The following is a 13,381-nucleotide window of genomic DNA, read 5'->3' as shown; positions in this document are numbered from 1 at the left end:
TGCAGTGAAGGGGTGGGCTAAATTGAGAAGACAGGGGCTTGTATTCGGGCTTGGTTACAGCAAGATCATCCTGCGAAAGACAAATAAGGGCTGCACTGATAATATTGCTGGTAGCGCTCCTCTGTCCTGAACTCCCACAAGCTCCACCCTGGTGCAGAGAGGACCTCTGCCCCTGGTCAGTGCTGCTGATGTGAGCACTTGTCTCTGAAGCACGTTCCCGCTCAGGGAATCGGAGCTTGAGCCTAATCCTCTGCCGAAGGACCAGCCGGAGAACTGCCCAAAGCACCGGCGTGGTACCTTCACAGCAGCGTGTGTGGGAGAACATGTGGGCTGCTGAATCTTCAGGCAGATGACATGATATTTTCTTTCACTCTATTTCTAGAAACCCTGAACCTTCGTTCCTAAGTGGCGTACGGTGCATTAGTGACGGTGGGAGGTGGCAAATGCATGATTCAGCGTTGCCTGGGTCTTTACCCTTCAGTACAGGCCCATCATACAATGAGGAAAGAGCTTTTAACTGAGGGTGGGAATGGGCTGTTTGGCTGTGAGGGTGGTCCAGAAGGATGCCCCTGGGAGAGGGGCATGTGCCTCTGCACATGATGTGGCTCTGTCCTGTAAATCTGCCTCTCTTCCTGGCACATCACACTCCTCCACCTAATTTTAGGTATGTTTTAGACCTGTTTCCTATGGAAGCACAGTTCATGTGATCTCATAGACCACTCATTTTGTCACCCTTATGTTCGAGCCCGTTAGCCAATTTACACCAAATTTGACTAAGGCGGCCTCAAAAATAGCAAGAGTCGTGTAAGTTTCGCCAACAAAAGTTGTGTGCAGGAGAGAGGAGGCATCGTTCCCAGGTTTGCTTCCAAGAGACCCCAGTGCCGCAGCACATGCCAGCCTGCGTGTTGTCACCAAGGGGCTCTTCCAGGGGAGAGCTGGCTGTAAGGCAAAAAGAGGTTGTATTTTATAGGGATAGGAGGAGATGAGAGCAAATTACAGTATGATTCGGTTGAAAAACTAGTAACCCCCAAGGCACAAACCCAGAGAGAGCGTGGCTGGTCACTTCTGTTGCTCACTGGGCTGCTCCATCCTGCTCTGGGCTGGGCCCAGCCCCGGGCAGCTGGACGGTGGTGGCTGCATATAGGGTCAGGGACAGCTGAACAAACCCCGTGTCTCCGCACAAAGAGATGTTAATGGGAGGAGGAGGCAGTGTCCAGGATGTCCCCAGACAGTACGCTAATGTCCATGAATCATAAGCTGCTCTGCAATCACAAGGCCAAGTCCTGCCCTTTTCCCCCAGTGTAATCCTATTAAAGATCACAGGGTTGCAGCTCGTTACGCGAGAAGAATTTGACCTACGCTTCCCCCCGAGCTGCCGTAATGAGGGCCAGTCTGCAGCGGGGGCCGCGGCTATGCCTAGAGGAAGGCAAATGAGGCAGATGTTTGGAGAAGGCATTGTGTTTTCTTAGTTTGTAACCGCTAACAAGGCGGCGGAGGAGAACAGTACATTGACTGATTCACTGCGTCTTGGGGCTGGAAACACCCTCTGTCTGCAGCTGCAGGAGCTGCTCAGCTCTGGTAGCCTTCCACCCCAGAACAAACAGGACATCGGCTGGAGAAGTGGAGCTTCTGCACCTTTCCTTTCACCTTAAATTACAGTGGCGGGCTTGTTCCACGCTGCCTTAGTCTACCTACAGCTTAGGGGCGTTAGAGCCACACCTCGGAAGAGGTTGAACTGGAGCTGAAGGATGAGCATTAAGGAACAGAGCAATGAAATCACACTCTTAGGTGTGCTGGCCCATCACCGGCACAGGGTCCTCTTGGCAGCAGCACAGTCTTCAAGCAGAGACCCGGGCAGAGAGTGTTTGGATCGGGGAGGTCTGTGCAAACCACAGCGCATCAGTCCACGAACGTTAGAGGTCAATTAACATCGAGGGTCGTTTCATCCCCAAAGGTCCTCGAGCTTCCTGCCTGGCAGTAAGTCAAATGCCTGCAAGGGTGTCACGTTTCAGCGACACTGCCATCTGCGAAACAGAAAAAAGAGAAATCAGCCTTATGATTTGCAACCACAATAATCTATAGATGATGAGCGATGAACGACAGCAGTCGTCAGCTCTATCCAAACCGAGTGTTAACTGTTTCTGTGAGTGCCAATAAAGGAAAAAAGGTAATATTTTATGCTGCCCTGGGGCGTTCTGCTTGTACTTTACAAACATTGAATTTTGCCCGACTTCCCTGTGAGAGGCAGCTCGTGCTATGGCTAATACGCTGCCTGAGAGCCTGGCACATGGCATCAAAGTGCTTTGGCTAAGGCTGTGCAGCAAACCTCCGAAAGAAGGGCCGTCCCCCAGCACAGGGGCTGTGCCCTGACCCTGCAGCAGCCACCGGTCCCCTCCCGGCCACTTGGAAAATCCACCAGCACACGGTGTCCAGGCGCTCGGGGACAGGGGGCTACGCTGGCAACCTGTCAGCAACTGGAGAGCTTCATTTAGCAGTCATATAAATGCACATTATTATTTAATTAAAAGGAAATGCCCGCCAGTTTGTTGTTTAAATTTGTGCGTAATAAAATCCCAAGGCTGATCTCTCTTTATTCTGCAATTAATGAGCATTTCTTGGGGCTGTGCCTGGCCCTCTGGCATCTCTGGGCCCACCTGGGTGTCTCTGTCGGGGAGGTAAAGCAGAAGGACAAGCGCGGCTCCGGCCCACAAAGTCTTTCTCTCAGGCGTTAGTATTTATACCCAGAGAGTGCAACGCATTCGCGTAAGGAGAGAAAGGGAAAGCAGAGAGGGTCTAACTCAAAGAAACTATTCAGGGATTTATGCACTCCTCCCAGCGCAGCATCGGAGGGCCTCGCTGCAATAAAGTATTTTTGTTATCCTCCTAACACCTCGGTGGGAAACAGAGAGCTGTGTCATCCCCCATTTTATCGGTGAGGACTTGCGGTGTGGGGTGGCTTGTGTCTCTGGCCCAAGGAGTTACGCTGCAGGTAAGACCTCAGCTCAAACTCTGGGAGACCCAGGCCAGCTTTCTCGCCTTCAGGCCATCCTTTCTGCTGCTGGTGGGTGACATCCACCCTTCCCGAAGACTGCCCCTGCTCGGTTTGCTCCTGCAGCCCTTTCCCCAGGGCTGGTTCCAGGCTAAGATGAAATGGGCGCTCATGTGAGCCTGCAAGCTGCAAGGGCAAAATTTGGCCTTGCCCTTTTTAGCCAACAACAGAGCCCTGGAAAGCCCAGCTAGCCAGGAAAGCGTGGCTCCTCTCTTTCCTGAAGCCTTACGCAAGCTCCATGCTCTGTGTGCCGAAATGGGCAACCGAGCCAGCTGGTAGCCAGGTAAAACTATTCTCTCCTACCCTGGGGGTATGGCAAAACTTCAGTTTTAGGCTCCAAAATGACATAGGTAGGCTGGTTCTCAGGGGATTTTGAATAGGTATGAGGCGCTTTAAAACATACTTCAACTCGTTAGAGCAGCACGACTCGCTGCTACTGGGGAAATGGAGCTGTGCTCGTAGGAAGCCGTGGCTGCAGCTAGTCCTGGTAGCTTCGTTTTAGGTGCATTACAAAAAGCCATTAAAAATATTTTACTTTTACCCCTTCCCATATACCTCCCGCAGCCCTCAAAAAGCGCTAGCGTTTCAGCTGGATTGAGAAGCCCCTCACCCCGAGCCTGGCTGTGCCGGGGCCATCAAGCGTGGCGGGGAACATATATGTGCAAAGGGCTGCTGGAAGCTTGGGGTTTACTGTTTGTATGAAGCTCTCCTTCTTGGTTTTGTTCCAACGCTTAAAGGAAAGCACTCTTTTCAGAATTGCCCAGGAAACAGAAATCACAGCAAATTCGTGCTGCGGATGTAGCTACTTTTTCTTTCCCCCGCTTTGGTGAGACACGCTCCACAGACCTGGGGTAGCCGCTGCTCCGAAGTGACGCGATCTCTGCCATTACAGTGGAGAGGTTTGAGTGCAGACATTCAGCTCTAAAGAGCGGTGGAGATGACAAGGACCACGCCAGCTTTAGTCAGCAGTTGTCAAGAGCTTCCCGAGTCCCTATCTCCCAGGAAACACTTTATCAGGGAGCGTAAAAGCCCTGCCTTCCCAGCTGTCGTGTCTGCTTTGGGGAAGGGCTGGGGAAGTGTGGCAAATATTGGTGGGTTCCTGAGGAGCAAGGAAGCTTGCAGGAAAAATCCATGCGTGGTACTGCTTGCCAAGCAACTTTGGAAACTTTCCTTCAAGTTGTTTGAAAAGTCACAGAAAAGAATTTGTTTCTGAGAGATATTAGCAACTTAGTATTTTCCCACTGGAAAACGTTTTCTTTCAAAATTTGCTACTGTTTCTCCTCATGTCTGTAGGGCCTTTATTTGGCGGAAAATGCACCTTGGCCAGTGTTATTTTCAAGTGGAGACAAATAAAGCACACAGGTTTCTTCTTCACGCGAGCTAAGGTTGGAACCCTGGGTTGCTGCGGGTGCAGATAATTCCCATTCGGGACGGACCCTTGGACACGGCAGCATTTGCAGACGGAGCAGACGCAGGCTCTCAAGCCAGACACCAGCACAGAGGTGAGCGTTAGCCTTCTGCTTCGCTACCCAACTTGCTTTCTTACTGAATAACTTGGCCGCAGCTAAACTTGGCTCTGCTATCCAGACTTCTTTTAATAAACTTAAGTCTCCCTCAGAGTGCTCCAGAAGGTTTGATATGACACCACTGCTGAATAAACAGAAACCAATATCGACTGGATTTGCTGGAGAGCGCATTCAGGACCTCAGCTATAATGCCAAAGTTTGGAGTGATTCAAAGTACCACAGATCCCCTGTGATTTACAGCCATCAAATCAGTGCTTTAAAGCAATTATGGACAGGCAGCAAAAGCAAGGGTGACCTACCACAAGTAATACTTGCCCATGAGAAAAGAAAGAAAACAAAATGAGATAAAGCACCATTCTGGAAGCAGTTTGAAGCCCTAGTGTGCCTCTAGATACCTATCCAAAAAGAGACGCCCCCCAGCGTCAGACTCATGAGGCTGGTGGGCATATTTGTGTTCATTTCAATGGGGTGTGCTCCAAAGCAGATGGTCTCCTGTGTAGCCCTTCCTGTGGCACAGAGCGAAGGCGGCACCAAACCTCAGCCAGAACCGGGACAAGTCATCTGTAGTTAACTTTGTCACTGTTTCTCCTCTTCACCCCTCCACCACCACCACCATGTGCCAGTAAACTCTTACTGACCTCTGCTGCTCCTCCACCTCCGGATGATGTGGGCAATCTGCGTGTGTGTGGTTGCACCCACCCCTTGCACCAAGACAACCTGAGTGACACCGAGAGGGTCACAGAGCTGGAAGGCACTGTACCCAGGAGGGGAGGTTTGGAGGAGACAAGTGACCAGGGAAAGCCACCAGAGAAAAAAATCTGAGCAACCAGGCCGGCATGTTGGAGGTGCTTACACAAGCAGGCCAAGACCCGTTGTTGTTTAAATGTTTCTAGGCTGTCCGCAGGCACAGGGGAAAAGTTAATTGTCCTCTGAAAGAGGAAGCTGCATTTTGTGGTTGAAAGAGTGTTTCCCAACCTTGTGGTTACCAGAGTAGTCCCAAAGGGGCCACAGACCAGAGGAAAAGTGCATGGCAAGTGCAAGCGGATAGGGGAAGCTGTGTCTGACGAACATATGCTTCTGCTGCTCGGGTGATAAAAGGAGCTTTCTTCTCCCTCTGCCTCTAAAGGAGGTACAGGTTTGTCACAGTAGGCCGCTGCCAAGCAGCTCCCTGGGACAGCACTCTAGATGACTGTCTTTCAAGCTGCCTTCAGATGGAGAGCATAGGAGAAGGTGCCCCTGGAGGAAATGTCAGAGACAGAGAAGCAAAAAGGAGCAAGCCAGGGCGGGAGGACCAAAAAAAAAAAAAAAAAAAGGAAAAAGACGCAAAACAAAATGGGAGGGGAGGTTAACAAGACACTTAACAGCTGAGGCAGGAGACACCAATGAACACAAGGCACAGACCAAGCAGCCAGCGATGAGGTGCTCCAAAAGAGGTTAAAAATGGGATGGTACTGTAGGACCGATGTGGAAGTCTGGGAGATGTAGTTCCCAGCTTAGGTTTAGACTCTAAGGTTGGCATGTATTGGAGCAGTTCACCGAGAGATCATTCGGCACCTGCTGGCCACATGGGCACTGGCTGGGAAGCCTCTCTGAGCAAGATGTAAGAGAGAGGCAGGTCAGCATTTGGGTGTCCAGTCCTGCCGTGTCCTGCACTGATCCATCTGCCACACGTGACAGGACTGCCGGCAGCTCCGGCAATGAATGGCAAGGGCCTCCTTTAGCTCAGGCTCTGACCATGTGCCCTCGTCGCGTTGCCTCTGCCGGCACCAGTAGCCGGTTCCAGTTCCCAGAGCACCTGAACGCTGTACGACTACTTGCTCCAGCGGAGCAGAAAAGAGTTAACTCCCCCTCAGTTCTCCTCCAAAAGAGAGAGGATGGAAATGTTTCATACTGTGCTATTTTTAAATCGTTCAAGAAACGTATTACTAACAGGAGAACTGCATAACTGACATTTCCCAGAATCAGCTGATGAAAGTGCACAACACAGCTCCTCTTGGGCAGTCCAGGAAAGGTAGAACAACTTAAAATAGCTTGCAAATAGAAAGAAAAAGCAGGAAACCATTACAGGCAGCACCCCGAAGTCCATTTCAGCTGTTAGCCATTGTACTTAAGGCAATAGAGAGCAATTAAGCAATGAGAGCACTGGAAAGTTTGTTTCCCCATTGAATCCTAAAAATAGCCCAGAATCACACTGACAGGGCCGGAGACCAGAGGCATCTATCCAGATGTTACATAAACCTCTGTACAAGGGTCTTCTTTAAAGTGGGAAGTCCCCAGCCATTTAGGCTGCGGGATGGACACTTGGGAGCGCCCTGTGATGTGTTGACATCTCTCTACCATGAGTGGGGCTGAGACCCACCAACTGGCTTCACATGATCTGCCACATGACTTGTGTGTTCCTTATGAAGGCAGCGTGTGGCATCAATAGATGGACTTTAAACTCACTCAGACACAGGCACAGGTAGGACGGCTCATAACAGCTGCATGCAAAAGTGTCCCATATGATCAAATAATTACTGCCATGCTCAGACAGCAGAACATTGTCTTTCTGAGGGCTTTTTACATCTGAGTGGTGTTGAAGATAAGTTTTGCAGTGGTTGTTGCAGGCTAAGTTTCATGTAGAATAAATTCAGATATGAATGAACTCGGGCTCTTCTATAGCCAGCAGGACGTCAGGCGAGGAGATTACCCTGGCCTCTTTGGAGTTCACAATGTCAGAAGGACACACAGCTCCTTGTCAAAACACACCAGCCAGCGATAGAGCCGGCACTGCTGGGAGGTGCGCCGCAGCAAAAAACAGGTGTCCTGAAGAGCCTGTCAGAAAACAGCCTTCCTGTTGGAGTGGATAGTGAAATTTCTACCCAGATCACAAATGTGGCTTCCCCACCTCCCCTTTGTTTTCATTACAGGCAAAAAAAAAAAAAAAAAAAAAAAAAGCCTTTCTTCCTTGCTTTTGAGGAAGCAGTTTGAAACGCAGTTTCTGTGTTGCAGCTGGTCGGCTCTCTCATCGCGAGGAGAGAGCAAACTCCGAGGCGAGCACCTCTTGCCAGCTGAGGAACACCATCCTTTGACAGCTTAGGATGCCCCAAGGTGCTTTTGGTGTTATCTTCAAACCTGGCGTGCGCAGCAGCCTCCAGAAGAGCACTGCACTTGGTGTCCCGAGCCCAAGCTGGGCTCCCATCACCTGCCTCCTGTGCTGCTGTGATGGAGGATGCTGGAGATGGCATCTCCCAGCCTTTGAAGGGTGGCAAGTTAAAAAGTCTGCGAGCAGTACAAGCAAATCTAACATGTGACTGGCTGTGCCTTCCTCACTCACAAGCCGTCATTTGTAAACATTTGTGGTGGTACCCAGCAGGAGGCAGGCGAAATGCACAGGGATGGGGAATTTTTTTCAGTCATAAAGGAGAAACATTAGCAGATACCACTGGTAGCATAAATGTCGCCTTGGACAAAATACAGCCACAAGAGCTGCTTGGGGACCTGGTATGGGTTATACACTGAACAGCTACTGTGCACAAAGACGCAGGTATGTTTTGATTCAATCTTTTCGCTGCAGGGCACCTTTTAGATATAAGGAGCCTATCTACTGCCGGGCAAGTATCGCAAGTTAGTTAGAGATGGCTGTTAAAAGATCACTAACATGCTTTATTCTCCAGCAGAAACTTTGTGTTCATCTCATGAAAGGGATCTGGAAGCCCAGTGGTGACATTTTCAGTCTGGCTGTGATGGTACTGCATCTGGAGGAAAAAAGTACTCCTGCAAGTGGGTTTAAGATTTGATGCTCTCCTTTCAGGAGGCTTGTCTCTGCACAAACCCCAAGTTTCTTTCATGATGAGAGTCTCTGAAGTGTCAGGCAGATTTGTACAAAATGACCGGGCCTATTTTCCTGCGTACTTCTGTCCTCCCACATGGACTCTGCCAATGCCAGCCACCAGTGGCTCCCTGGTATTGTCATGCAGCTTCGATGCGGTGGTGGGGTCATGCTGCTTGCAATTCCCCAAAGGCAGGGTTTGTCTGTTGTGCCCAGAGCTGAATGATGTCCTGTCCAGGGAATAGACTGGCAGTGCTCTGGCCTGAACAAACTTAAGCCTCTTAATCCTTAATCTATAGAATCATAGAATCAAAGCATCAAGGAATCAAAGAATGCTTTGGGTTGGAAGGGACCTTTAAAGGTCATCTAGTCCAATGCCCCTGCAAATAAGCAGGGACATCTTCAACTCCATCAGGTTGCTCAGGGCCCCGTCCAACCTGACCTTGGATATTTCCAGGGATGGGGCATCTCTGGAAACCACCTCTCTGGGCAACCTGTTCCAGTGTTTCACCACCCTCATTGTCTAAGTTGCTCTCTGGATACTTAAAGAATGAACAGAGTGATGGGGTGGAAGAACACTGCTTGTCTCCAGGCCATATAGATGCAGAACCTGTTGTGAAGAGGGGTTAAGAAATTTGTCCAGGGCTGCAAAACAAGTGGGCAGCAGAGCCAGGAGCTCACCCTCCCGCTTCTCAGACCCAATCACCAGAGTGACTGGGTGACCATCCCTCCTGTGGAAGCAGCCCTAGGAAGAACAGCTGAGAAGGAATGGGTGTGGGAAATGCTGTGTGCAGAAAAACAGAAAAAAGGGCATATCCATTTTTATTCTACATTTTTTGGGTGCAAAGGGGGAAGAGGTGGTGCAATTTGCCTGGAGGGTGGTTTCCACAACTGGAAATATTTAATTAAGTGAATTATTTTCCTAGTAGTACTTTAAAAGGTTATATCCCCAATTAACAGTGCATTAGACCTAGCCTGAGCCCCATTTTGATATGCTCAGTGGACTGTGAGGAATTTACTGTCAGCTTAAGAGAGACAAAAAAGGTAGAAGTCAAATCGGTGGCAAAATGCAGTTTCTGGCTCCTTGTCAAAGCACCCGCATGCCTCATTACCTTGGTTTAAAGCCAACAGACTAGCTTAACAGGGATGTTTATTGCTCCCTCCCCTTCCATCTATACCGAAAAGGAGGTTTCAGCTACAAATCCTCTCTTTGCTAAGTTGTAGTTCTCTCTTGTTTTTTTGGCTATATACCCTTTCTTAGACTGCCGCGCTCAAGCGCAGCGTTTGCGTACAGCTGATAAATGCCACCTGGTGACGATGTCTCTCAGGCCATTTCAAACAATATCCCGTCTCCGTACCAGCTGTTTCTGCTGGGAACATTATTGTACCCCGCTGCCAGACTTGGAGCCAAATGATCCTGGGGAGAGGGGGAGAGGGTGTTAATGAGATAATAAAAGTGTACGCTCACTATTTTCTGCTGCAGCATAAATGTGGCTTTTTCTTGACTATAAAGCCTATTTAGCCATTGGAACGTGGCTGCGTCAAAGAGAAATGTCAACTCTATTTTTTTTTTATTGCAGCCCTCGCAGCATCAGAGCACATGAATTGTCAGCCTTTTCTTCCTCTCTTTACCAGAAAGCATCTGTCCTGTTTTCCTTAAGGTCCTACGTGTAGCACAGACACCCAGCAAGGTGTTCAGTTCCTTTGCACCAACCAACCTGCCATGAAGACAGCCCCAGGAGATGGATATAAATGAGGGACATAAGTGCAGTGTCCCTTACTGCCTAGGGGATGGGACCAGCTGAACGTCTCCACAGGAAAACATAGCTTCAGAAAAGGAATTAACTGTAATGTGTCCTAAAATTGTCTACCCATTTTAGGTACAGCAAATTTTCAAAGGGGAAAACAAAGCCCCCAGGCATGAGTGCCACGGCTGGTGCCGGAGCGGCTCAGCCCCGGCCCCGGTCCCATCCCCTTTGGCACTGCCAGGCTGGTTCCACACGTGGGAAGGGGGCAGAAAATGGGAGCAGAGAAGCAAGGGGCCTTCCGTTCCTGCTCATCACTCATCGAGAGCTTGGCTCCCACCTCTGAACTGCCCACAGTGCCATTGGCTGTTGCCCTCTAGGTTTATTTTCAGCCAAGCACTTTCTCCTAGGCGGCTGTGGTGGGTCTCTATGGCCAAAGCCTCTCTCTTCTCTTTCGGCAGGCTCTGCTGAAGAAGGTGCTGCTTAGCCCCTAGCTACACCCTACTACATAGCATTTTGCAGCTCCTGGTGTGTTGAGACCACCGTCTTCTGTACTGACAGATACAGTTTCAGTTCATTCTGGTCTCTTTCTTATCTCTAGCTTTCTTTTCTTCCTATCTTATCCGCAGGGTGCCCGCTGTTTGCAGCAGGAGCCTTCCTTGTATGTGCCAACCACCTCCACCAGCAAAGGCTCCCGAACCACAAAGTACTAAAAGTTAGTGATAACGGGAATAGCCACCTTAGGGCAGCAACGCTTAAAAACGTCAGAACTGGGGGTCAATATGCACGCGATTTTGTATTCAGCTGTCCTAAACTTCAGCAAAGCTTTGGTCCCAACAGTCCTACTATTCCTACAGTCTTTCCTTTCCTGGATGGCCATATTCCTCCTTCATACAAATGCAAACAGAGCTCCCGGAGAATCAGCCCGTGAACTTAGTTAATTAGTCAGCGTGCTTGGGGGGAACACAGATTAACACCTGGCTTCATCCCTGCTGACGAGCTGTCTTCAAAAGCCTGTTTAGGAGGCAGGGGAGCCCTTCAGCCAGGAGGAGGTTTTTAACGAGGTCTCTGTGTGCTAACCTGGAGCAGAGCAGCGCGGTGAGGACTTTGCTCAGCACCTGTGTGTGATACAGCCTGCGCCTAAGGGGGGGATGCGTGGAGCAGGATGCAGTGAGGGGCTCCAACGTCCTGGTCCAGCGTTGCCTGGCAGAGCGAGCAGGACACAGAGGTTGCTTTCTCATCTTCGCCTACTTCCCTTTGGTTTTCATACGGACTCATCGCAGCTGTAAGTGCCACTCCATTTCTTCTGAAGCATTGTGAAAGAATGTGATGATGTAGCTTTGTTATTTTTAGCCTATTTTCCTAAGTGAATTATGCTTACACAACTCCGTCTCTGCTGCCCTGCCCTCCCTGCCCGTCACACGCAAGCACTCATAGCTCTTACATCCATAAGCTAATTCTAAACAAATTTGAGAGGGAGCAGAGGTCTCAGAGCTGTGAAGCAGAACTCACGACACCAGCATGTGGGTAGATGAGAGACACTCACACACACAGCCGCCGGTGAGCCCGCTGCTGGCAGGTGGGCAGCAACAACTCGGCCCCGGTCCGTACCAAAGGCAGTTCCCAGCCAGCCCACCCACAGACATCACCTCCAGCCCGCCCGTGCTGGGATCTGCCCCCGCGGGAGTGAAGGGGAGGCTGTGGAAAAGAGCAGGAAGGGTCAGGGATGGGACACAAGGGAAACTGAGGGGAAGGCTAAAGGGTATAGGATGCAAATCTATAGCGGATTGGACTTCAGCAGTGCTGGCACTGAGGAGCTTCCTGCTTTGACTGAGAGCCATCGGTGCCTTCGGCACAGGGCTGATGCAGTTTGCCTGGAGTAATTCGCAGTAGGACTAAACTCTGCTGGATTGGATTAAGGAAATGGTGGTGGAACTTGCTCAGGCATGTTTGCTGATTCTGTTTCTAGCTTAGACAGGACAAAGAACAACCTGAGCTGAAGGAAAAACAAGGGGAAAATGAGTGTGGGTGTCATTTGCTCTTTCTACGAAAAATGAGCCTGGAAGTGTAAAAGAAAACCCAAAAGTTGAGAGCCCCAGGCTTCATCCTTCCAGGTGAAGATAGTTCTCTCTTAATGCGCAAAGACTACCAAAGCTGTGAGACATCTGTTAAAACACACACAAAGCCCTGGTGAGTTGGGGTTGAGTGAGTGTGCACGTGAGCTGCTGCTGCCGTCCTGCGGGGTAGGACATCCCAAGCCCTGGTACAGCAAAGATGCTGCCGTACGTCAGGTATGTCCAAGGGACATCAACAACCTGTCTCTGGTTTCCGAGGCTTCACAAGCTAGGGTGAATGGATGGTGCGACGTTCTGGGTGTACATGCAGTGCATGTGGGTGACCGTGTCACCGTTCATCATGGCCTACGCATTTGATATTTAACACCCACCTGAGGAGTGATGGTCATTAGACATAAGATTTATTGTGTACAGAGGATGAGGAGATAACAAGGTTCAAAGGTCTGATAATTAGTTCATGAGATAAATCATTCAGTATGCATATGCATGGTATATGACATTTATTAAACCATTTAACCAACAAATGTCATTATTTTCTCAAAAATGAACTAAATTAGGTATTTATCCTGATGGAAAATCAGAATACAGGATAAATGGGTCTTCGGTAATGTGATGACTACCATGATCTATCACACTAGGCACCTGATGGCAGAATTACACCTTGTCTTTGCCTCCTGCTATCAGTATGGTATTGGCTGTCCAAGCAGCCCAAGGCAGCCCTTGTTCTTTCAGCATGGGCTTCTATATTCCAAGTGATGCAGCCACAGCTTTTGGGCTTTTTATTTCTGCCTGAGCATTGTTCTTCAGCATTTTCCCCAGCAGAGTGGTCCTCCTGGAGAATTGGGCTCTCTGAGGGGGGTATTTCTTTGGTGGAGCTGGATACCAGCTGATATTTGAAGGCAGAGCCACAGCTAACACTAGGTTTTTAAAGCCAGCCTAAGTATAAGCTTTTTTTTGGTCTATTTTATAATTCAGACTCTTTTTTTTTTTTTTTTTTTTTTTTTTTCAAGTTACTATGGCCAATAGCCAATCTCTCGACAATTAGAACATTATTTCGCTCCATCAAGCATAAAGCTTAGAGGAAACTCAATTCCATATGAAGCACCATAGTGTAAGAGAAAGAGACTCTTACCTTGAAACTGGAGCGCTGCTGACTGGCAGGAGACCTGAGCTGC

This window comes from Vanellus vanellus (assembly GCF_965231255.1).
Source record: "Vanellus vanellus genome assembly, chromosome: 6".
Taxonomy (NCBI): Eukaryota; Metazoa; Chordata; class Aves; order Charadriiformes; family Charadriidae; genus Vanellus; species Vanellus vanellus.
Note: the sequence above shows the minus strand (reverse complement) of the source record.